This window comes from Nicotiana attenuata, unplaced genomic scaffold (genome assembly GCF_001879085.1).
Source record: "Nicotiana attenuata strain UT unplaced genomic scaffold, NIATTr2, whole genome shotgun sequence".
Classification (NCBI taxonomy): Eukaryota; Viridiplantae; Streptophyta; class Magnoliopsida; order Solanales; family Solanaceae; genus Nicotiana; species Nicotiana attenuata.
Window position 1 is genome coordinate 223,181 of NW_017671231.1, and position 26,517 is coordinate 249,697.

Below are 26,517 nucleotides of genomic sequence, written 5' to 3' on the forward strand. Positions count from 1 at the left end.
TTCAAGAATGGCCGCAGGGATAGGACTGAGTGAAGTTATTCTCCGGGCTAATGGATCATTGGTGCAAACCTTTGACACTTATCACATTTTCGAACAAACTCCTTAGTGTCTTTTTCCATGCTATCCCAGTAGTATCCTGCTCTAATGATTTTGTGAATTAACGATTCAACGCCGGAGTGGTTCCCACAAGTGCCTTCGTGGACCTCTCGTAAAACATAATCGATGTCTCCTGGTCCTAAACATACTGCCAATGGTCCATCGAATGTCCTTCTGTACAACGTTCCATCTTCATCCAATGTAAATTGAGCAGCTTTGGTTCGTAGGGCTCTCGACTCTTTAGGGTCCGATGGGAGCTTTCCGTTCTTCAAGTATTCAATATACTTATTCCTCCAATCCCAGGTCAAGCTTGTAGAGTTTATCTCGGCATGACCTTCCTCGATCACAGATCTCGAGAGTTGAACGACAGTCCCCGAGCTGATCTCATCTTCCTCGACCGACGAACCCAGATTTTGCAAATGCATCAGCCTCACTATTTTGTTCTCGAGGTACATGCTACAAAGTCCATTCCTTGAAACGGTGCAAAGTTACCTGCAGCTTGTCCAAATACCTTTGCATTCTATCCTCTCGAACTTCGAAGCCTTCGTTTACTTGGTTCACCACTAGTAAAGAGTCACACTTGGCTTCAATGACTTCTGCTCCCAAGATTTTATCTAGCTCGAGACCTGCAATCATGGCCTCGTACTCTGCCTCATTGTTAGTCAACCTAGAAGTTTTGACAGACTTCTTAATAGTGCTACTCGTAGGCGGCTTCAAAATGATGCCTAACTCGGACCCCTTCACGTTCGAGGCACCATCGGTAAAAAGGGTCCAGACCCCCGATGATGTACCTGATTTTAACAAAAGTTCTTTTTCAACTTCGGGTACGAGGGTTGGCGCGAAATCGGCCACGAAGTCCGCCAAAATTTGAGAGTTGATGGTCGTTCGGGGTTGATATTCGATATCGTACCATTGAGTTCGACAGCTCATTTGGCCAATCGGCCCGATAGTTCGGGCTTGTGCAAAATATTACGAAGTGGATAAGCGGTTAATACGCATATAGGGTGACATTGAATGTACGGTTTTAACTTTCTAGAGGCGCTTATCAGTGCGAGTGCCAATTTCTCTAAGTGTGTATGTCTAGTTTCTACTTCTCCTAGGGTTCGACTTACATAATAAACGGGAAATTACGTACCTTGCTCTTCTCGAACTAGGACACTACTTACCATGATTTCCGATACAGCCAAGTACAAGTAAAGTTTCTCATATACCTTTGGAGTGTGAAGCAATGGTGGGCTCGATAGGTATCGCTTTAATTCCTCTAATGCTTGTTAGCATTCTGGGATCCAGGTGAAATCGTTCTTCTTTATTAGTATAGAGAAAAATTTGTAGCTTCGATTGTCACACCTCCTTTTTCTACTACACCCCCGGAAGGGTATAAAGGGAGTTTTTCCAATTAAAGGACAATCAAAACGGGATTCATTTATTAAGAGATTCAGAGTCGCCACTTGGGAGATTTATGGTGTCCCAAGTCACCGGTTGAATCCCAAATCGAGGAAAAGCATGACTCTGTTTAACAGTCCGCGAACCAGAAATCCGAGTAAGGAATTTTGTTAACCCGGGAGAAGGTGTTAGGCATTCCCGGGTTCCGTGGTTCTAGCACGGTCGCTCAACTGTCATATTTGGCTTAATTATCTGATTTTAAACAATTATGAACCTATGTGCAAATTTTAACTTTTAGACGCTTTTATTATTACTTTTAAAGAGAATTGCAACGTCGTTAAAACACGTCTCGAACCACGTCACATAAATGCACCCGTGGTTTTTGACATATCTTAACATCATTGAGATTTGGATTTGGGTCACATAAATGCGCACCCGAATTTAGGAAAGTAATATTATTAAACACGCGCCTAAAGCAACTACGCGTTTGCACTTTGCGAGGGCTATGGAATTTGCTAAATGGCACGCCTTGGAATCTAAGGATCAATTCAAGATTAAATAAAACGAGGGCCATGCAATTGTTTGGATTATATAATGGGGCACGCCTCCTCTAATTATTGGGCTTAGTTTGCTAGAGCTCAATATAGTTAAAAATCTTACTTAAACTAACCAATGGATCACATGAAAAGGATTAATCATTTTAAACAAGGGGACCAACCCCAGCACAAAAAATGGACCAAAAGCCCAACTGATAAAGCCTGGTTTGATGGACCATTGATGCGGGCTAAGCACACGAAGATATCGGGCTTCAGGTGAAGCCCAGTCAATGGCATGATTTCAAAGGATCTGCAATCACATTTGGGCCAGAGATGGTGGCCTAACACATGAATCAACGCAAGTATTTGAGGCCAATTGGCCTTTATAAGTTCAGGAATTGAACAAGCACTAATAACCATTTAAGTCAAAATGCAGAACTGTTTTAAAAAAAACACTAGATATGTTGTATGATGGAGTATGACTTTCAATTACGACCATGCACGAATTATCCATTGTTTTAAAGCCAAAACCTCCTGATTATAGACCTAGCAATGATTCAAATTTTCAAAGAGAAAAACTAAACCAAACATGACGAACTGATTTATTGAAAACAAATTCTTCTTAATTACTATAAAAAACCAGTATACACCCCAAGCAAAGCTAGTGATGAATTATGAAATCATTGAGTCGTGTTTCCAGTTATGTGAGTGCATACTTAAACACGACTACTTAAATCAATTCCACCAGACCAGTACATTTGAACCTACGGCTATAAAACTGCAAACCAAGCCAAATAATTTCAACTAATTAAACCACATGATTGAAATCTCTACTGACCCAACTGAATCTTCACAACTAAAGCACCCCAAGTAACCCATATGAAATCAGAACTTTAATACCACTTAACCAGCACCCCGGCTTGTGAATTCAGTCCATATTTACAATTCAAACTCAAGCAAAACCATAACTAAAATAGAAGGATATAAAGAAATACAAAACAAACACAAAACTGCATCATAAATTAACATTCATAGCTATCAAAAGGCCCAAAATGCCCATCAGTTACATGGTTTTCTCATGATGCACTTCAATGTCAAAGAGGTCCAATAGGTACCTGGAACAATGAAAGGAGAAAGGAGGAAAAGCTCAGCAACAAGAGAAACAGTATTCAGCAGCAGAGATAAACCACAGAAGACAATTTTAGCCCAGAAAATGGTGATCAGAGGTCAAAAATCCACACCCAAAACTTCAAATCCAGCTTTAAGAATATCAGACTCAAATCACCTTAACCCCCAGATAGCTTAAAAACCCATTTCAGGAACCACAAATCGAGGATTGCATAGAAGAACTCGATGAAACAGTAATTCCGATAAGCTTCGAACTAAAACACACAAACTAACAATACTTGATCCATTTCAATCCTCAGGCTACTCGAAAGTATTTCAGAAAATGAAGGCTTCTCCGAAATCCAAAGAAGCTTCAATGAAATAGTGTTGTGTTTTATCAATTTTCAGCCGCTTGGATTTTTCTGAATCTTAGCTCTCTAAATCTTGCCTTGAAAGGCAGGAATGCTACCTTATATAGGCTCAACTATAGGGCAGCCCTGCAGACCATTTATTTACCCTTTACCCCCTCTTAAGTTTTCATTTTAGCTTAGGGATCCCTAGATTCTTAGCTTGTTCCCCAAGTTCTACCACCCAAATTCTGAAAATTCAAGTCCAACCCCACCCTAGAAGCTTCTCAGTTTGTTATGAAAGATTTCCTAACCCTCAAATGCCTAAACTATCCTCCCAGACCCTGATATTTACCCCTTAAAACCAACCCGGGTCAAGTTGACCCAGGACCCAAACCCTGGCTTGACAATTGGGCTAACCCTTCTCCTTTGGGCCTCTGAACTCTCAGAACCCAATCAATAAACCCAGCCCTTAACAAAACAATTTAACACACCAGCATGGCATGGGCGTCCAAAACTAATATTTCAACTAAGCATCAAATACAGGATTCCACAGAATAACAATGGAGAATAAACAAACACTAAACCAAACTCTAACCAATAGAAGAAGAAAACTGGACTAGCGGAAATAACTGGCAATCTGAGAGAGGGAAGAAAAAGAAAAAAAACAGACGAAGCTTGAAAGAAATCGCAGCAGGAGCAATAAGGGTTCGAAATACCTAATCGACGGCGGACAGGCTTCTGCCATGGCTTAGAAGAAATCCCCATTATCCCAAGTTTGAACCGAAACTGGTATTAATCGCGAGTTCCTATTGAAACTTAGTGAAAAACACCAATTGATGCTCTAACTGGTCATGGAAATTTGCAGGATTTAAGAAAGTCCGCTTCTACTCTTCTGTTCCTTTTGAGATTTGAGATTGGCTTCGATTCAGGATGATTCGAAAGACATTAGTTAGGGATTGGGGAAGGGGAGGTCAAGGGGGTTCTGTGGTTAGGATTTGGTTGAAACTGGAGGTCTGTCGCCGGCGACCATGGCTGAGTCATTCAAAGGCGGCGTGAGCTTGGCGGAGAAGATGAGAGAAGAGGACGTTTGGTCTTAGGTTAATGAGGGACTTTCGGACATTATTAAGTGAATTGGGGGAACTAATATCAACCATTGGATTAGATTTAAATGGAAGGCCAGGATCTCCTTTTAACTTTAAACTCAAAACGACGTAGTTTGGCCTCAGTACTACGTCATTTAATTGTCTTACAGCCTGATGCTGGACCGGGTAAGATTGAATTGGGCCTGGGTTCGGAAGGGTTACAAGCAACATCCGATTGGGCTTCGAGAATTATCCTGAAATGGCCCAACTCTTTCCTTTTCTATTCATTTTAATCCAACAAAATCCTTTTCTTCTTTTCTTCTTCTCTCTCTTTTTTTTTTTAATTAAATTAAACCCTAAATTGATTCTAAAACTAAATTAAACTACCAAATCAAATTAATTTACTCTAACAATTATCACAAACTAATCAAATATCAAATTAAATGAAAACTAACAAAATTCAAAGCCACAAATTAAACAATGCCAAAATAAATTATTTTTTGTGATTTTTGTATATTTGTAAAACTCCTAATTACTAATTAGTTCCAAAAATATGTAAAATTAAACCCTAAATGCAATGCATATTTTTTGTATTTTTATATGAATTAAAATGCACGGACAAAATTCAAGCATAAAAATGCCACAAAAATCCATAAAATTTCAAATAATAAAAAGAAATCAATTTGTTTGAATTTATAGGAGTGATTCATGTAGGGCAAAAATCACGTGCTCACATCGATCCGACGACCTCGAGATGAATCGGCCTGAAGCTACTATCCGTCCAGTTAGCCTCTACACGACTTTTACACTGTCCATGACGGTGATGTCCTCGATGGCCTTGATTTTATGGGGGTTGATCTCGATCCCGCGATTTAATACCATGAAGCCTAGGAATTTCCCTGAACCGACCCCGAAAGCACATTTCTCGGGGTTGAGCTTCATGTTATATTTCCTCAAAATCTTGAACATTTCCTGTAAATGAGCCAAATGGTCCTATGCGCGCAGGGACTTAACTAGAATGTCATCGACATAAACTTTCATTGACTTACCTATTTGTTCTTCGAACATTTTATTTACTAGGCGTTGGTAAGTAGCTCCAGCATTTTTTTAGCCCGAAGGGCATTACGTTATAACAATATGTTCCATACTTGGTTATAAACGAAGTCTTTTCCTGGTCTTTCGGGTTCATTTGAATTTGATTGTACCCGGAGTAGGTGTCGAGAAAGGTAAGAATCTCGTGGCCAACCGTGGCGTCGGTCATGCGATCGATGTTACAACAACAATAACAACAACAACACCAAACCCAGTCTGATCCCAACAGGAGGGGTCTGGGGGTGCGATCGATGCTAGGCTGTGGAAAAGAATCTGAGGCATGCTTTGTTTAAATCCTTATAATCTACACACATTCTAGGTTTGTTCCCTTTTTTAGGGACTACGACTACATTGTCTAACCATTCGGGATATTTCACCTCTCGAATGGGCCCTATTTTGAGAAGTTTAGTTACCTCATCCTTTATGAATGTGTGCTTTACCTCGGACTGGGGCCTTCTCTTTTGCTTCACCGGTTTGAACCTAGGGTCAAGGCTCAGCCGATGCATTGTTATCTTCGGTGGGATCCTTATCATGTCTAAATGGGACCAAGCAAAACAATCTATGTTATCAATAAGAAATTGAATAAGCTTTTTACTGAGTTCGGGGGTTAACCCTGTTCCCAGGTATACCTTTCGCTCAGGCAGGTACTCGATCAATATAACCTGTTCCGGCACTTCGACCATCGATTTGGTGGCGTTAGAATCTTCGGGAACAATAAAGGTTCGAGGAGTTAGAAAGTCTTCTTCATCTTCTTCTTTTATCCCCTGCTTTCCTGATTCGGTCGAGGCCGGTGGCTGTGATTGCTATTTGGCTTCCTGTTTACCTTTGATGTTCGATCTTTCCGAGGTTGATCTCGGTGTTACCTCATCGACCGCAAACATTTCCTTTGCGGCATGTTGCTCCCCGTACACTGTTTTTACACCGTCTGTCGTTGGGAATTTCATCATTTGGTGGATAGTCGAGGGGACTGCCCTCATATTATGGATCCAGGGCCTCCCGAGTAGGGCATTAGACCTCATGTCGCCCTCGATCACGTGGAATTTGGTATCTTGAATGGTTCCAGCCACGTTCACCGGTAAAATAATCTCCCCTTTAGTTGTTTCACTGGCCATGTTGAAGCCGTTTAAGACCCGAGTTGCCGGCACAATTTGATCTTGTAGGCCGAGTTGCTCCACGACCCTCGATCGGATTATATTCGCCGAGCTACCCGGATCCACTAAAACACGCTTAACTTGAACTTTTTTTGATAAGAAAGAAATTACCAGGGCATCGTTGTGTGGCTGAGAAATGCCTTCTGTTTCTTCATCGTTAAATGATAAGGAGCCTTCGGGCACATAATCTCGGGTTTGTTTTTCCCTATTGATTGATACCTTAGTGCGTTTGAATATGGGTCCCTGTGGAATGTCGACCCCACTGACGATCATATGAATGACATGCTGGGGTTCCTCCTGTTCATTTTTCCTATTGGCGTCCCTTTCTCTGAAATGATTCTTGGCTCGATCACTGAGGATCTCTCGAAGGTGGCCCTCATTGAATAGATGGGCTACCTCCTCCCTCAACTGCCTGCAATCCTCGGTCTTGTGACCATGCATGCCATGATACTTGCACATCAAATTTGGGTTTCTTTGGGAAGGATTGGTCAGTATGGGTCTGGGCCACCTAGTATCTTTGATCCTTTCGATTGCCGATACAATGCCCGATGCGTTGACGCTAAAGTTATATTCCAATAACCGAGGTGCCTCTATGGGATCGACATGCTTATCAAAACCACTTTTGCTCATAAGTCCCCTAGAATTATGTCCTCGATCACTTCTTCGATCGTTCTGGGCGGAATTGCGTCCTGAACCGTTATTCCTACGATCTGCAGTATATGGTTGATATCATTCTCTGGTCGACGTCCCTCGGGGTTTTAACTGCCGACCTATTTGGATGTACTGAACCGGAAGGGGCTCATAATTGGTCGTCCTCGACCCTGATCTTCGATTGATATCGATTGTGCACATCTGCCCAAGTTACAGCTGGATACTCGACCAAATTTTCTTTCAATTATCGTGATGCTATCGAATTCCGCTCGTTCAACCCTTGGGTTAAAGCTTGAACGGCCCAATCATCTATGACCGGTGGAAACTCTATACGTTCCATTTGAAATCGGTTTACGAACTCCCTCAGCATTTCGTTATCCCTTTGTCTTATCTTGAAAACCTCCGATTTTCTTATTGTGACCTTTATGGCCCCGGCGTGTGCCTTCACAAAAGAATCTGCTAATATGGCAAATGAATCGATGGAATTTTGTGGCAGGTTGTGATACCAAATCATTGCTCCCTTTGATAAAGTTTCCCCAAATTTTTTCAACAAAACAGGCTCGATCTCATCATCATCTAAGTCATTTCCCTTTATTCCGCATGTGTACGAAGTGATGTATTCATTAGGATCGGTGGTCCCGTTGTATTTAGGTATATCCAGCATACGGAAATTCTTGGGAATGGGCATCGGAGCCACACTCTAAGGAAAAGGCTTCTGCACGAACTTTTTCGAATCCAAACCCTTTAGGAGCAGGGGTGCCCCGGTATCTGATCAACCCAGGAGTTGTATCAAAACCACTTTTTATCATTGTCTTCGATCTTCTTCTCTCCCGACTCAATTCTTTTGGTGAGCTCCTCAAGCATTTTCATTATTGCAGGATCAGTCCCTGATTCGTTACCATTTGACCTTTCTGGCACTGGCTCGGTATGGCGAATGATTTCTGGCTCAACCCCACTCGGAGTCCTGTGCTGATTTTGCAACTGAGCAATAGCGGCCTGCTGAGCCTGTAGCATCTCGAATATCACCTGGAGACTAGCTCCTCCGTCTCCTCTACCCTGTGTACCTTGACCACCATATTGGCCTTCCCTCGTACACTCCCTTCGGGGTCCACGCCTAGGTCCGCATTTAAAGCAACATGTGAACTAATATCGACTGGATCGGCAACCGGTGCTCCTCCGAGATTAGCCGGTGGCACCCCGACTCCTGGAGTAATTACATTGTCGTTTTCCCCATGAAATCCTAGACCATCATCACCATGTACGGGTGCGTTTTGAGAGTTTGACATGTTTTAACCTGAGAGCAAAAATACTTGACAAGAACAAGTGTGAAACAACGTGTGTTATCAGAATCAACACTGAAACAATCGCTATTATCCATAGCCCCACGGTGGGCGCCAAACTGTTTACCCGAAAATTCGAGTAACAATTAAACTTGTATTGCGATTCTAAGGATATGTAATTTAATTCAATGCCAATTGATAAACAAGGGATTAAATAGATAAATTAGAGAACAAAGTAAACCAAACCAGTATGTAGGCCAAATCTCGACCTCGACCTGCGATAGTCTCGAAGTGTGATAATAGGAATAGCAAATTATAAAGCAACCCTGATGAACAGTAAGTGAAATAGCAAGACAGTAATGTGCGTATATTTTCTTATCAGTGAATCATGAATCTTACAAATGAATGGGATCCCCCTTTATATAATAGGGGAGTCCTAAATAAGGTGCACTTCTAATTATAATAGGAAATCAAAATTGACAACGGTTTAATCGCCGAAGACCAATCCATTCCGAAATTCACGCAGTGATCCCCGGCTCGTTGCGGGTATCTCTCTCTTTCCGTTATTGAATCATACCGACACCATCTCGAAGCATGCTTTCTTCTGACGTGATATCACTTTTTTTCATCGAAGAACGAAATCGGGTAGCCCCGATTTCCACCGTATACACATTGTTCACTGATAAGAATATATACATTCATTACTTTCCTGCTATTTCACTTACTGTACATCAGAGTAGCTTTATTTTTTACTATTCTTGCCATCCCACCTCGAGGCTATCCCAAGTCGAGGTTGAGACCTGGCCAACACACTAGTTTGATTAACTTTATTCTCTAATTTATTCATTTATTTTCTTGCTTATCAATTGGTATTGGACGAAATCACATATCCTTAAAACCACAATATAAGTTTAATTGTTATCCGAATTTGAGGGTAAACAATATATTGTCACGACCCGGATTTCCCACCGTCGGGAGACGTGATGGCGCCTACTAATAGGAGCTAGGCAAGCCAATTAATCATTAACTTTTTAGGCAAACCCCGACAATATTAAGGCAATGAGACATTTAATATAAAAGCGGAAGTTCTAAATATAAATAAACGGAAAACAAGTGCGGAAATTCAATTACAACCTCTACCCAAGACTGGAGTCACTAACTCACGAACGTCTATAGAATACTAAAAACAGAGTCTGAATAAAATACAATACTGTTTGTTCCGGTACAAGGACAACAAACGAAATAAGGATAGAAGAGACTCCGGGCCATGCGAACGTCAACAGGGCTACCTCTGAATCTCTGGACTAAAGTCAACTCCCAACGCTCCTACTACTGTCCAAAAGCTGCTGCTCCGGCGCTGTGGTCTGTGCAAAAAGATGCACAGAGTGTAGCATTAGCACAACCGACCCCATGTGCTGGTAAGTGCCTAGCCTAACCTCGGCGAAGTAGTGACGAGGCTAGACCAGACTACCAGATAAAACTGTGCAGTTATGAAATATATTACGAAAAATAAACAGGAAATAAGCAGTTTATATAAGGAGGGGGAATCATGTTCTGGGGAGGCAACAGTTAAAACAAGAAGTCTAAACTTAAGGATAGAACAGCTAACAGGAACTTAAATCCTGAGTAAACACACTTAAGCTATAATTTGTCGCGGCGCGCAACCCGATCCGATCACATACAATACTGTTGCGGCGTGCAACCCGGTCCTCAATCATCACTGTTGCAGCGTGCAACCCGTACCACAAATATACAGTGTTGTTGCGGCGTGAGACCCGATCCAATTTTATATAGTGTTGTTGCGGCGTGCAACCCGATCCACAATTATATAGTGTTGTTGCGGCGTGCAACCCGATCCACAATTATATAGTGTTGTTGCGGCGTGCAACCCGATCCACAATGTATAGTGTTGTTGCGGCGTGCAACCCGGTCCACGATTATCACTATTGCGGCATGCAACCCGATCCATATATAGGTAACAAAACCTCACCCAATCAACAATCACAAGTAAGGGGTAAGGGGGGGTAACAACTAGTGACAGCAATCCCGGCAAGGGTAAATATAACAACACAACTAAATCCCGGCAAGGGAGAAAATCAACAAAACCAATAGCACGTCCCGGCAAGGGAGAAAATCAACTCTTTCACTTTCTTGCACTTCTCACTTATAATTCACTTTAACATTCGAGCCATCGCTCCAAGAGTCATTTCATAATCTATGTCTCATGCTCTTTACAATATATAGAAATCATCAAATAAGCATGGAAGAGTCACAATAATTCAGATAATCTCAATATAAGGACACACGGTCATGCTAGACACCAGTGTATAGATACTCGTCACCATGCCTATACACCGTACCCGACAAATAGCAATTAGCAAATAAGACTCTACTCCTATTCCTTCAAGCTAGGGTTAAACCAAACACTTACCTCAAATGCTCCAAACTCAACTCAAGCCTCGAGTATAGCTTTACCCTTCGAATTCACCACCAAACCGCTCGAATCTAGTCACAAATTACTTGAATGTATCAACAAATGCTAATCGAATCAATTTGAATGCATGAAAATGAATTTTCCAAAGTTTTACTCAAAAATTCCCAAAACGCCCCCGGGCCCACGTGGTCAAAACCCGAGGTTCGAACCAAAACCCGGTTACCCATTCCCCCACGAGTTCATATTTATGATTAGTTTTGAAATCGGACCTCAAATTGAGGTCCAATCCCCAATTTTAAGAAAACCTAAGTTCTACCCAAAATCCCCATTTTCACCCATGAAAATCCTTGATTTTAAGATGAAAACATGTTTAATGATGTTAAAGATTGAAGAAGTTAAGTAAAAATTGACTTACAAATGATTTGGAGAAGATAAGTTTCTTGGAAAATCGCCTATGGAGTGTTTGAGTTTGAAAGAATGAAGAAATGGGTTGAAAATTCGTCTAAGTATGAAAAATGCAGGTTGCAGGTATGGGAATGTCACGACCCAATTTAGGATCATGACCGGCACTTAGGAGCAAGTGCTCCCAAGTAAGCCTCATCGGTATTTTATAGAAAATCGGACAGAGTTTCCCCTGTTTTTGGACTATCCAAAAACTTCCCTGTCTCAAAATCAACAACCAACCATCCTAATATCAAACCAAACAATTGAAAACTTATCAATTAACCAAAACAAGTCTCCACCATTACTAATCAACCCACTAACAACCAGAAATACTAATTTATCTCCAACTTTGATAATAAAGAACGATATTAAACATAAGACTATAATAACAAGATAATACTCATGACACTAAATTAATGAGTATGGAGCGACTCTAAGAGTTCAAAGAAAGGACTATAACAATAAATAAAATCTCTGCCCACGCGAACAAGTGCGAGGCTCACCAGGAACTGTCAACCTGTGCGCCCTAATTAACTAAATCCTCGCCCGTGCCAACTGTTGTCTCTGTAAAAAAATTTAGCGGGGAATGAGTCGCTAGCTCAATGAGTAATAACACTTAACCACAACCGTTTTTATTTGGGGACAAGTCAGAAACATGCTAGTATCTCAAAGAGAAAATACATAAAAATGCCCTTTCAGAAACAATAAATAATTTTCAGTCTCATCACGTTTTTCTTGTAGTAAAATAATTAACAATTCAGTAATAAGCTCGGTACCCACTGTATAATATCAGTATTCACATTTTGGGAGGTTTCAATGAACGGATCATGTAATCGGTATAACTGTGGACTTCTATGCAAGAAGTCATATATAACGGTAGTCCCTACTCGAGGAAAATCGGTAACGGTATGCTAGTTCTACCTTCCCACTAGCGAGGGCTATAACGGTAATCGGTAATTACAAGGTGCACCAGGTCTAACGAACCCGCCGTTAGCTACGGGATCCTTCAATGTCTACTCCCATTTATACTTGTCTCTGTAATCCGTATATACTCGTAGAAAATATTTTTAAAACAATATAGGGCATTTCGGTTCTTATCAAATCATATAATTTCTTTTTGATAACAGTAAATTCAAGTAACGGTAAAACAGATCTAGTGACATCGAAAATATTTAAAACCACGATATTCATCTCAAATAACTATTTCGGTATCATATCGAGTAAGAGACTTATCCCACATGCAACTCAAAATTATCGGTAACATATTCATATTAAAAATCATGTGTAAATCATGCAAGTTATGAAAACACAAATTGCGGTAAGATTACTACTCACAGTACTCGTGTCAAAATACCAAGCGCGTCACCTCGAGCAATCCATACAACTTGTTACGGTCAATCTATATTATCAAAAACACGGATTTAAGTGTCAACTTCATGAACTACAAACATAGGTTCTATTCTATCCACTTTCCTCTTGGTTCCATTTGAAATCACCTTAATTAGGCTACCCATGTCCCTATCGAAATAATTCTTTGTAATTCCTATGTATCACCAATTCAACAACTAATTAATTTCATCATAAAAATCATCTTTAATACTACCCACTGTAATTAAAGAACAAACTAAATCCCAATATCACTATTGAAAAGTTAAACAATATGAAACCAAACTTCTTTCAGAATACTTACGTTGCTAGTTTTTGAAATTGCTTGTTAATTCTTGGATGCCAAACAGAGTACTTTTATTCAAGAAGAAAACAAACTGGTGCGTCTTGCTCCTCTCCAAACATCGCATCCTCGCTTCTTCAAGCCAGCAGTTGGGCTTTGACTCCAAGTTGCTACTAAGTTTCCTCGCTCTCACTTTGTTTACCGATTTGAGTTGTAATTATATCCCAAGTTTTCCTTTATGTATTCTATTTGCTGGAAGGCAAATATCCTCTCCAAACCCTTATAAATCTCACGCCACACCATTCAGAGGGGCTTAGCCTCTTAAATTGCTTCATCCCCCTTTTCATTAAATTATTAGCTAAATGACTAATTTGCCCTCTTTTAAAATTATGGGGTATTACAGGGAATTCGCAATTGCGAACCCCGACCTGCTAACTTGGGAAATGCGTGATTTGGTTCGCATTTGCGAACTCTGACGATGGCTGGGACTTTCGCATTTGCGAGCCCTTTTATCGCATTTGCGAAGGCTCCTCATCGCATTTGCGGACTGTTTGTTCGCATTTGCGACCCCTGTGCAGGTGCTCCCTTTCTCGCATTTGCGGTCCTGGACTCGCATTTGCGAGCTCGCATTTGCGAGAAATTCTTCGCAAATGCGAAGATACCAGATCTGACCTGCAACATTTTTTCCAAAGTTCAAAAATGCAACTCGTGGCCTATCTAAAACTCACCCGAGCCCTCGGGGCTCCAAACCAAATATGCACACAACCTCAAAAATATCCTACGGACTTACTCGTGCGATCAAATCGCCAAAATAACGTCATATACATAGAATCAAGCCTCAAATCACATGATTTCTTCCAACTTTTCATAAAACACAAATTTTCCATTTTTAAGTCCGAAACACGTCAAATGACGTCCGTTTTCAACCAAACTTTACAGAAAGCGCTTACATCACATATAAGACTTGTACCGGGCGTCTGAACCAAAATAGGAGCCCGATACCATAGTCTTCGGATCAAATTTCCTTTCCATTTTCCTTAATTAATTTCAAAAAACAATTTCACACGAAAATTCATTTCTCGGGCTTGGGATCTCGGAATTCGATTCCGGGCATACGCCCAAGTCCCATATTTTTCTACGGACGCTCCGGGACCGTCAAATCACGGGTTCGGGTCCGTTTACCCAAAATATTGACCAAAGTCAACTTTAATCATATTAATATCAAAATTCATCAATTTTTACACAGAATTCATATTTAAGCTTTTCCGGCTACGCGCCCGGACTGCGCACGCAAATCGAGGCGACCAAAAGTGAGGTTTTCAAGGCCTCGGAAGCGCGAAAAAGAGAGAAAACAGGTGATGACCCCTTTGGGTCGTCATATTCTCTACCTCTAAAACAATAATTCGTCCTCGAATGGACAAAAGAAAGAAGTACCTGAGTCGGAAAATAGATGAGGATAACGGCTCCACATATCAGACTCGGACTCCCAGGTCGATGCCTCGGGAGGCTGACCTCTCCACTGGACACGCACTGAAGGAAAACTCTTCGACCTCAACTGTCGAACCTGCCGGTCTAGGATAGCTACCGGCTCCTCCTCATAAGACAGATCCTTGTCCAACTGGACAGTGCTGAAATCTAACACGTGGGCTGGATCGTCGTGATACCTCCGAAGCATGGACACATGAAAAACTGGATGCACGGCTGCCAAGCTAGGCGGCAAGGCAAGCCTATAAGCCACCTCTCCCACACGGTCGAGAATCTCAAATGGACCAATGAACCAAGGGCTAAGCTTGCCATTCTTCCCAATCTCATCACGCCCTTCATAGGCGACACTCGGAGCAATACTCGCTCACCAACCATGAAAGCTACATCTCCCGAACCTTACGATCTGCATAACTCTTTTGCCGCGACTGAGCCGAACGAAGCCTATCTTGAATGATCTTGACCTTATCCAAGGCCTCCTGAACTAAATTTGTGCCCAATAACCGAGCCTCTCCCGGCTCAAACCATCCCACCGGGGCCCGACATCGCCTACCATACAACGCCTCATAAGGAGCCATCTGAATGCTGGACTGGTAGCTGTTATTGTAGGCAAACTCCGCTAAAGGCAAGAACTGATCCCACGACCCTCCAAAATCAATAACACAAGCTCGGAGCATGTCCTCCAATATCTGAATAGTCCGCTCAGACTGTCCATCCGTCTGAGGATGGAATGATGTGCTCAACTCAACCTGGGTGCCCAACTCTCGCTGAACTGCTCTCCAGAAGCGCGAGGTGAACTGCGTACCCCGGTCCGAAATGATAGATACCGGCACCCCATGAAGGCGAACAATCTCTCTGATGTAGATCTCAGCTAACCTCTCGAATGAATGAGTGGTTGCAACAGGGACAAAATGCGCTGACTTGGTCAGCCTATCAACAACGACCCAAATCGCATCAAACTTCTTCCGGGTCAACGGAAGTCCGGTAACGAAATCCATGGTAATCCTTTCCCACTTCCACTCGGGAAGCTCAATCCTCTGAAATAGTCCACCAGGCCTCTGATGCTCGTACTTAACTTGCTGACAGTTCAAACATCGAGCCACGTATGCAACAATATCCTTCTTCATCCTACGCCACCAATAATGCTGCCGCAAGTCCTGATACATCTTCGCGGCGCCCGGGTGAATAGAATACCGGGAACTATGGGACTCCGCTAAGATCAACTCTCGAATCCCATCAAAATTGGGCACACAAACTCGCCCCTGCAGTCTCAAGACACCATCATCATCTAAGGTCACCTTCTTGGAACCTCTATGTTGCACCGTGTCTCTCAGGACACACAAATGGGGATCATCAAACTGCCGATCTCGGATACGCTCCAATAATAAAAAACGAGCAACCGTGCAAGCTAACACTCTGCTAGGCTCAGAAATGTCCGACCTCAAAAATCGATTGGCCAAGGCCTGAATATCCAAAGCAAGCGGTCTCTGGCTGACCGGAATATAAGCAAGACTGCCCATGTTGGCGGACTTCCTACTCAATGCATCGGCCACCACATTTGCTTTCCCTGGGTGGTACAAAATAGTAACATCATAATATTTCAATAACTCCAACCACCTCCTCTGCCTCAAATTCAACTCTTTTTGCTTGAACAAGTACTGAAGACTCTTGTGATTAGTGTACACCTCACACGTCACACCATATAGATAATGCCTCCAAATCTTCAGAGCATGAACAATGGTTGCCAACTCTAGATCATGAACCGGATAATTCCTCTCGTGGATCTTCAACTGCCTCGAAGCATAGGCTATGACTCTGCCATCCTGCATCAATACTGCACCAAGTCCAATACGGGAAGCGTCATAGACTGTATAAGGCCCTGAGCCTGTGGGCAAAACCAATACCGGTGCCATAGTCAGAGCTGTCTTGAGCTTCTGAAAGCTCGCCTCACACTCATCCGACCATCCGAACTGGGCACCCTTCTGGGTCAACCTGGTCATCGGGGCTGCGATAGATGAAAACCCCTCCACGAACCGACGATAGTAGCTTGCTAACCCCAAGAAACTCCGAATCTCTGTAGCTGATGCTGGTCGAGGCCAGTTCATGACTGCCTCTATCTTCTTTGGGTCCACCTGAATACCCTCTACTGATACGACGTGACCCAGAAATGCAACCGAACTCAACCAGAACTCGCACTTCGAGAACTTAGCATATAACTGACTATCCTTCAGAGTTTGAAGAACCACTCTGAGGTGCTGCTCGTGCTCCTCCTGGCTGCGGGAGTACACCAAAATATCATCAATAAAGACTATCACGAACATGTCCAAATATGGCCTGAACACTCGGTTCATCAACTCCATGAATGCTGCTGGGGCATTGGTCAACCCAAACGACATGACCAGGAACTCATAATGCCCGTACCGAGTGCGGAATGCTGTCTTAGGGACATCAGACGCCCTAATCCGCAGCTGATGGTAGCCAGATCTCAAGTCTATCTTTGAAAACACCTTTGCACCGTGAAGCTGGTCGAACAAATCGTCAATCCTCGGCAGTGGATACTTGTTCTTTATCGTCACTTTGTTCAATTGCCGGTAATCAATGCACATTCTTATCGAACCATCCTTTTTCTTCACAAATAATACCGGCGCACCCCAAGGCGAAACGTTGGGTCTAATGAAACCCTTCTCAAGCAAATCCTGCAACTCATCCTTCAACTCTGGCGGGGCCATGCGATACGGCGGGATAGAAATGGGCTGCGTGCCCGGAGCCAGATCAATACAAAAATCAATATCCCTGTCGGGCGGCATACCCGGCAGGTCTGAAGGGAAAACCTCGGGGAACTCCCGAACAATAGGAACAGAATCAATAGAAGGGACCTCTGCGCTGGAATCGCGAACATACGCCAGATAAGCTAAACAGCCCTTCTCGACCATGCGTCGAGCCTTCACATATGAGATAACACTGCGAGTGGCATGACCTGGGGTCCCTCGCCACTCCAAACGAGGCAAATCTGGTAAAGCCAAGGTCACGGTCTTGGCGTGATAATCCAAGATGGCATGATACGGGGACAACCAATCCATCCCTAATATAACGTCGAAATCCACCATGTCTAAGAGCAATAAATCAACACGGGTCTCAAGAACGATGAACTCGGTCGACCAATATAGAATCACCCACCGGTGTAGATACATATAAAGGAACACCCAAGGCATCACTAGGCATAACCAAGTACGGTGCAAAATAGAATGACACATACGAATACGTAGACCCAGGGTCAAATAGCACTGAAGCATCCCTATCACAGACAAGAATAGTACCTGTAATAATTGCATCTGAAGACTCAGCCTCTGGCCTGGCTGGAAGAGCATAACACCGGGGCTGGGCCCCACCTCCCTGAACCATATCCCTGGGATGATCGGCTGCTGGCTGGCCTCTACCTCTGGCGGTCCGAGCTCCACCTCTATGATCTCTACCTCCACCTCTGTGGCCTCTACCCCCGCCTCTAGCTGGCTGGGCGGCCTGTGGATCACCTGCTGCCTGAATCATAGGACGAGGACCCTGCTGCTGTGTCTGAGCACCCCTCAACCTCAGGCAAGCCCTCCTGATGTGACCATACTCACCACACTCATAGCACCCGCCTGAATGCTGCAAATGAGAAGACTGAGACTGACCCTGTCGACCTGAATGACCACTTCGGAAGCTCTGAAGCGGTGGTGCGCTGATAGGCTGCTGATCAGAATAATGCGGCTGAGAACTACTACCGCCTGAAGTACCATGAGAAACCTGCAGAGCTGACTGAAAGGGCCTCGGAGGATGGCCTCTACCAAAAGAATCTCTACCTCCAGACGAGGTACCACTGAACCTACCTGAGTGACGGGGTCTCTTATCCGACCCATGACCACCTCTCTGCGACAGAGCCATCTCAACTCGGCGGGCCGCATTGGCCACTTCCTGAAACGAGATATCACTCCCGGCGCCCATAGCCATCTGGAGACGAATCGGCTGAATCAACCCATCTATAAATCTCCGCACTCTCTCTCTATTAGTGCGGAGTATAACAATAGCATGGCGAGCTAGATCAATGAACCGGGTCTCATACTGAGTGACTGACATGGAGCCCTGCTGAAGGCGCTCAAACTGCCTGCGAAGAGCATCTCGCTGAGTAACTGGGAGAAACTTCTCCAAAAACATCTCTGCAAACTAGTCCCAAGTCAGAGATGGCGACCCTGCTGGTCTGGCTAAACAGTAGTCCCTCCACCAAGTCTTGCGGATCCTGCTAGACGAAAGGTGGCAAAGTCAACCCCATTGGTCTCCACAATACCCATAGTCCGAAGAACCTCATGGCAACTATACAAGAAATCCTGGGGGTCCTCTGAAGAAGCACCGCTGAAGGTGGTGGTGAAGAGCTTGGTGAACCTATCCAGTCTCCACAAAGCATCTGCGGACATAGCTGCTCCATTGCCGATCTGGGTCACAATACCCGGTTGAACTGCCACAGCTGGCTGAACCACTGGAACCTGAGCTTGGGGGCTACCTGCTCCGGAGTACGCGTAGCAGGAGTCTGAACCCCTCCTCTAGCCTGAGAAGTGGCTGGTGCTACTGGAAGCAAACCCGCTCGAGAGACGCTCTCCATAAAGCCTACCAACCTGACCAAAGCGTCCTGAAAAAGTGGGGTGGCTATAAACCCCTCTGGGACCTGAGCTGGGCCCACCGGAGCTGCTGGGGCTGGAGCCTCCTCATCATAATCAACATGAGGCTCCATCTCTGGGACTACTGCTCGGGGCTGAGCTCTGCCCCTACCTCGGCCTCTGGCACGGCTCGGCCTCACCCTCTACCCCTCGTAGGAGCTGCTGCTGGGGGCTCGGGTTGTTGCGCGGTAGAAGAGAAAGCACGTGTTCTCGCCATCTACGAAAGAACAGAGTAGAAAGACAATCAGTATTTGAGAAACAGAATCGCACGACAAGAAAGAACAAAAGTGAAGTTTTCCTAACTCTGCAGCCTCTGGGGGATAAATACAGACGTCTTCGTACCGATCCCTCAGACTCTACCGAGTTTGTCCGTGAGTTGTGAGACCTATGTAACACTAGTGCTCTGATACCAACTTGTCACGACCCGGATTTTCCACCGTCGGGAGTCGTGATGGCGCCTACTAATAGGAGCTAGGCAAGCCAATTAATCATTAACTTTTTAGGCAAACCCCGACAACATTAAGGCAATGAGACATTTAATATAAAAGCGGAAGTTCTAAATATAAATAAACGGAAAACAAGTGCGGAAATTCAATTACAACCTCTACCCAAGACTGGAGTCACTAACTCACGAACGTCTATAGAATACTAAAAACAGAGTCTAAATAAAATACAATACTGTTTGTTCCGGTACAAGGACAACAAACGAAATAAGGATAGAAGAGACTCCGGGCCGTGCGGACGTCAACAAGGCTACCTCGGAATCTCTGGACTGAAGTCAACTCCCAACGCTTCTACTGCTGTCCAAAAGTTGCTGCTCCGACACTGTGATCTGTGCAAAAAGATGCACAGAGTGTAGCATCAGCACAACCGAACCCATGTGCTGGTAAGTGCCTAGCCTAACCTCGGCGAAATAGTCACGAGGCTAGACCAGACTACGAGATAAACATGTGCAGTTATGAAATATATTGCGGAAAATAAACAGGAAATAAGCAGTTTATACAAGGAGGGGGGAAATCATGTTGTGGGGAGGCAACAGTTAAAACAAGAAGTCCAAACTTAAGGATAGAACGGCCAACAGAAACTTAAATCCGGAGTAAACACACTTAAGCTATAATTTGTTGCGGCGCGCAACCCGATCCGATCACATACAATACTGTTGCGGCGTGCAACCCGGTCCTAAATCATCACTGTTGCGGCGTGCAACCCGAACCATAAACATACAGTGTTGTTGCGGCGTGCAACCCGATCCACAATTATATAGTGTTGTTGCGGCGTGCAACCCGATCCACAATGTATAGTGTTGTTGCGGCGTGCAACCCGATCCTCAAATATCACTGTTGCGGCGTGCAACCCGACCCATATCATTTAGCATTGTTGCGGCGTGCAACCCGATCCACGTTTATCATTGTTGCGGCGTGCAATCCGATCCATATATATATATATATATATATACTCTACCTCACCCAAACAACAGTCACAAATAAGGGCAAGGGAGTAAATAAACAAAATGAAAACCCCGGCAAGGGAGAAAATCAACAAAACCAATAAGACGTCCCGGCAAGGGAGAAAATCAACTCTTTCACTTTCTTGCACTTCTCACTTATAATTCACTTTAACATTCGAGCCATCGCTCCAAGAGTCATTTCATAATCTCTGTCTCATGCTCTTTACAATATATAGAAATCATCAAATAAGCATGGAAGAGTCACAATAATTCAGATAATCTCAATATAAGGACACACGGTCATGCTAGACACCAGTGTATAGATACTCGTCACCATGCCTATACACCGTACCCGACAAATAACAATTAGCAAATAAGACTCTACTCCTATTCCTTCAAGCTAGGGTTAAACCAAACACTTACCTCAAATGCTCCAAACTCAACTCAAGCCTCGAGTATAGCTTTATCCTTCGAATTCACCACCAAACCACTCGAATCTAGTCACAAATTACTTGAATGTATCAACAAATGCTGATCGAATCAATTTGAATGCATGAAAATGAATTTTCCAAAGTTTTACTCAAAAATTCCCAAAACGCCCCCGGGCCCACGTGGTCAAAACCCGAGGTTCGAACCAAAACCCGGTTACCCATTCTCCCACGAGTTCATATCTATGATTAGTTTTGAAATTGGACCTCAAATTGAGGTCCAAATCCCCAATTTTAAGAAAACCTAAGTTCTACCCAAAATCCCCATTTTCACCCATGAAAATTCTTGATTTTAAGATGAAAATAAGTTTAATGATGTTAAAGATTGAAGAAGTTAAGTAAAAATTGACTTACAAATGATTTGGAGAAGATAAGTTTCTTGGAAAATCGCCTATGGAGTGTTTGAGTTTGAAAGAATGAAGAAATGGGTTGAAAATTCGTCTAAGTATGAAAAATGCAGGTTGCAGGTACGGGAATTGCGAACCCCGACCTGCTAACTTGGGAAATGCGAGATTTGGTTCGCATTTGCGAACTCTGACGATGGCTGGGACTTTCGCATTTGCGAGCCCTTTTATCGCATTTGCGAAGGCTCCTCATCGCATTTGCGGACTGTTTGTTCGCATTTGCGACCCTTGTGCATGTGCTCCCTTTCTCGCATTTGCGGTCCTGGACTCGCATTTGCGAGCTCGCATTTGCGAGAAATTCTTCGCAAATGCGAAGATACCAGATCTGACCTGCAACATTTTTTCCAAAGTTCAAAAATGCAACTCGTGGCCTATCTAAAACTCACCCGAGCCCTCGGGGCTCCAAACCAAATATGCACACAACCTCAAAAACATCCTACGGACTTACTCGTGCGATCAAATCGCCAAAATAACGTCATATACATAGAATCAAGCCTCAAATCACATGATTTCTTCCAACTTTTCATAAAACACAAATTTTCCATTTTTAAGTCCGAAATACGTCAAATGACGTCCGTTTTCAATCAAACTTTACAGAAAGCGCTTACATCACATATAAGACTTGTACCGGGCGTCGGAACCAAAATACGAGCCCGATACCATAATCTTCTGATCAAATTTCTTTTCCATTTTCCTTAATTAATTTCAGAAAACAATTTCACACAAAAAATTATTTCTCGGGCTTGGGATCTCGGAATTCGATTCCAGGCATACGCCCAAGTCCCATATTTTTCTACGGACCCTCCGGGACCGTCAAATCACGGGTCCGGGTCCCTTTACCCAAAATGTTGACCAAAGTCAACTTTAATCATATTAATATCAAAATTCATCAATTTTTACACAGAATTCATATTTAAGCTCTTCCGGCTACGCGCCCGGACTGCGCACGCAAATCGAGGCGACCAAAAGTGAGGTTTTCAAGACTTCGGAAGCGCGGAAAAGAGAGAAAACAGGTGATGATCCCTTTGGGTCGTCACAAAATATATATATATATATATATAATATATATATATATATATATATAATATATATATTATATATATAATTTTGAGAAACACAACTACAATAATACTTTGTCTAAACAAATTGCGAATTTTAAAATATTTCATGAAACTTACTTTTTCCCAATTGTACTATGGTAAAGCAAATGAGATACATAGCCACATAGGTAACTCAATTCGCAGTTCCCAACGCACTACTTAAGTGTCTACTAGGACGGCTTTTCTTGTCTCGATGAAGGCGAGTAGGAATATAACGGTAAAAATTTATTCACACCGATACTTATATTAACATATAGGTGCATGACTTGTGCTTATAAATAAAATTTTTCTTATTTAATATTAAATTATATATATATATTTATCTATTTATTTAACAAAATTAATTTAACTAAACAAATTAATATAGTTTGATGTAAATATTTGTGATTGTGAATTTTTGCCTCTGAATAACAAGGCATCATCATTTCAGAAAATAGAATCCAATCATTTCATTAAGCACCTTATGTTTCTTTATTGCACAGACATGACGGGTGCTATCATTAATTGCCTCTTTAGTTCATCATTAAGCTTATGGCGAAAAGCACGCCACGCTTAATTTCATTCCCTTTCATCTTTTTATTAGAAGAAAACGAAATACACTTCTATAATAGTATCTCTGTATAATAATACTTTATTATAGAAATCAGCTTTTCTCGGAACCAATTTACATGTTATGTTATAATATATATTATCTATAATAATACTTCGCTATAATAATCGAAAATATCTGGAGCAAACGAAGATGTTATACAAAGAGGTTTAATTGTACCATGTAGGGGTGTTCATGGTTCGGTTTGGATCGATTTTTCCCTAAAAAGGAAACCAAACCAAGTAAGTCGGTTTTTCAAATATTAGAACCAAAACCAAACCAATTAAGTCGGTTTTTCTCGATTCGATTTATGTCGGTTTTTCGGCTTTTTCGGTTATTTGTCGGTTTCTTCTTAAATATAAGACATACACTACCAAACACATATTCCGGCGACCACATTTTCAATGTAACACTGTCAAATCAATTGCCCTTTGAGAAATCTATTATTTACCAAGATATATTGATGATAATTGAATCAAATAGTGATGAATAATTTAAGGACTCAATTAAAAATATATTATTTTTAACACGAAATAGATTCTTACACTAAACAAAAGAAAACTACCAATCAAACTAGAATGTATAGGTAAAGAACTATATTAAAAGTGCAAGCTATTAACATTTACCATAATTTTTTTCAAACTTTGTATAACAATATACACATATATAGGTGTAATAATAAATTTGAAATAGCTAATCCTATAGTCGGTTTGGTTCGGTTTTTTTCTGATTAAAACCAAAACCAAACCAAATTTGATCGGTTTTTAAAATTCAAAACCAAAACCAAACCAAACCAAAAAGTATCGGTTTTTTTGCTCAGTTTGGTTTGGTTTTCGGTTTGGTTCGGTTTTTCGAGTTTTTATGAACACCCCTAGTACCATGAATGAAATCACCAATATACACTCACACCTTTCTATAACAACATTTCTATATAACAATCATTTATTATAAAAGTCAAGTTTTTTTCCAAACCGATTTGTATGTTACGTTATAATATATATATTTTCATAACAATACTTCACTATAATAGTAAAAAAGAAAATACTGAAATAAATGAGGCTGGTATAAAAAGGTATGATTGTATGAGCAAATTGCAATGTGCCATGTAGCTGAATTAAAGTCTTCGTATATTTTTAAAAGTTTCGTGTTTTTTTTTTCTTTCTATTTTTTGGGAAAGAATGGTCTCAGAAAAGAAAAAGAGAGGGAAAAAAAGCTTGTTTTTTTTTTTTAAAAGAAAAATTACAATCTGCATTACGTTTATGTATGCTTTTTGAAAGTTAATTAGTATTATTTGAAGAAATTGAATAAAGAATGATAGGATTAGATTCTTGATCTAAAAGTATGAGAATATTTTTCTATATAAAGAATAAACAAAGTTTAAATGGATAACTCTGCGCACTTGTAAATTAATTTAAATCTTTTTTACGCTAAAGTTGAAAGGAGTGAGGTTTAAAATTAGTTAATTTTGTTGTTATTCGGACAGAATGTTTCCCAGTTCATTGTTACATCATTAAGACAAATAAAACAAGAGTAACAATTAAGGAGTAATAAAATAATAATTTGTCCATCAAAGGAACACGAGAGTCTTAGGAGGAAATGATAATATGTCTTGGTAACCAAATATAACAGCCAAAAACATGCACCTACCTTAACTTCATTAGTTGAGATCTGTTAAGCTGATTGGATTTCATGCAGATTATCAAACTGATTACTAATGTGAACTATATATTATCTTAAAGCTATTACAATGTTAGGAACTTAGGATATATGTCAGACACATGTGTTCAAAATTCTTTCCTAAAATGATTAAGATTATAAAAATCTTGTATAACAGCAACCTCTTCCATGCTTTGGCCACCAACCGCTTAAATTACTAAAATAAAGCATGAAATTTGTTAACTTACTAAACTTTGTATACGGTTAAAATCACGCTTGCTCGATTTTGCCACTAAATCGAGATTAGGGAATAACATTGAGGGTCAGCCCCATAATGGATCAGGCTAGAGTACGAAGACAAAGTATCGAGTTCAAGAATCGGAGTGCTCGTCGAGATCGAGGCCATCAGCGATCGAGACCTAATATGATCGACTTCGAACGAAGCGCAATAACGGAAAGGCAGAATATCCGTAACCGGTCGGAGATCACGGTAGATATCCCGGAACGGAACAAATCAAGGGCCATTGTTTAGGCTAATCATGGGATTTACTTATGTAATTAGAACTGTACCATAACTATGACTCCTCTGCTATATAAAGAGGGCCGTAATCATTTTTTAAAAGACTTACATTCATATAGATCAAGGCAATATAATATTTCTCTCTTTCTCTGGTTTATCAACTTGTTGTTCTTTAACTGTTCTTACTTTACTAAGTTCGAGGGCGTTGTCCAAGCATTGGTTTGTTTTACATTCTTGTCAATTCCCATCACTTATCTTAAAGTTAATCAATTGGTATTAGGTGAAATCACGTATCCTTAAAACTACATTATAAGTTTAATTGTTATCCAGTTTTTAGGGTAAACAGTTTAGCGCCCACCGTGGGGCTAAGGATAATAGTGATTGCCTAGTATTAATCCTCCTAACACACACTGATTTTACACTTGTTCTTGTAAGTGTCTTTGATTTCAGGAATCAACATGTCAAACTCTCAAGAAGCGCCCACTCACACAGACACCGGCCTTGGTCTTCATGGCGAGAACGAGCACATAGTTGCCCCGGGAAACGGAGTACCTCCAATCAATCCCGATGGGCCACATGCCATAAATCCAATGGATGTCAATTCTCGTGTTGCGATTCATGGAAATTTAGGTGTCGACCCTGAAAATAGCGTCCGCAGAGACGTCTGGGCAGCCGATCAGAATGCACAGAGCGGTGAAGAAGGCGGGATTAGCCTTCGAATGATATTTGAGATGTTACAAACTCAGTAGGCTGCAATAGCGGCAACTCGAGAATCGGGCACCAAGCAGAATCAAACTCGATACATCACAGGAAGTTGTTCATAGGGTCGAACCTATACAGGAGAAATTGAACAATAATGGATCAGGAA

General features: G+C 41.9%; 1 long non-coding RNA gene across 2 annotated transcripts; it reads right to left on the reverse strand.

Annotated features, from left to right (window-relative positions):
* Positions 1-11,205: 11,205 nt before the first annotated feature.
* On the reverse strand, positions 11,206-13,584 carry LOC109206864. 2 transcript variants are annotated; one of them, XR_002064913.1, is made up of 4 exons: positions 13,297-13,584; positions 12,942-13,005; positions 12,110-12,170; positions 11,206-11,233 (listed from the first exon to the last, which is right to left on the reverse strand). It is a non-coding gene; the product is annotated as an uncharacterized LOC109206864 (long non-coding RNA). The 2 variants fall into 2 exon arrangements; XR_002064912.1 differs by lacking the exon at positions 11,206-11,233 and having other exon boundaries at positions 12,040-12,170.
* Between the last annotated feature and the right edge of the window lie 12,933 nt (positions 13,585-26,517).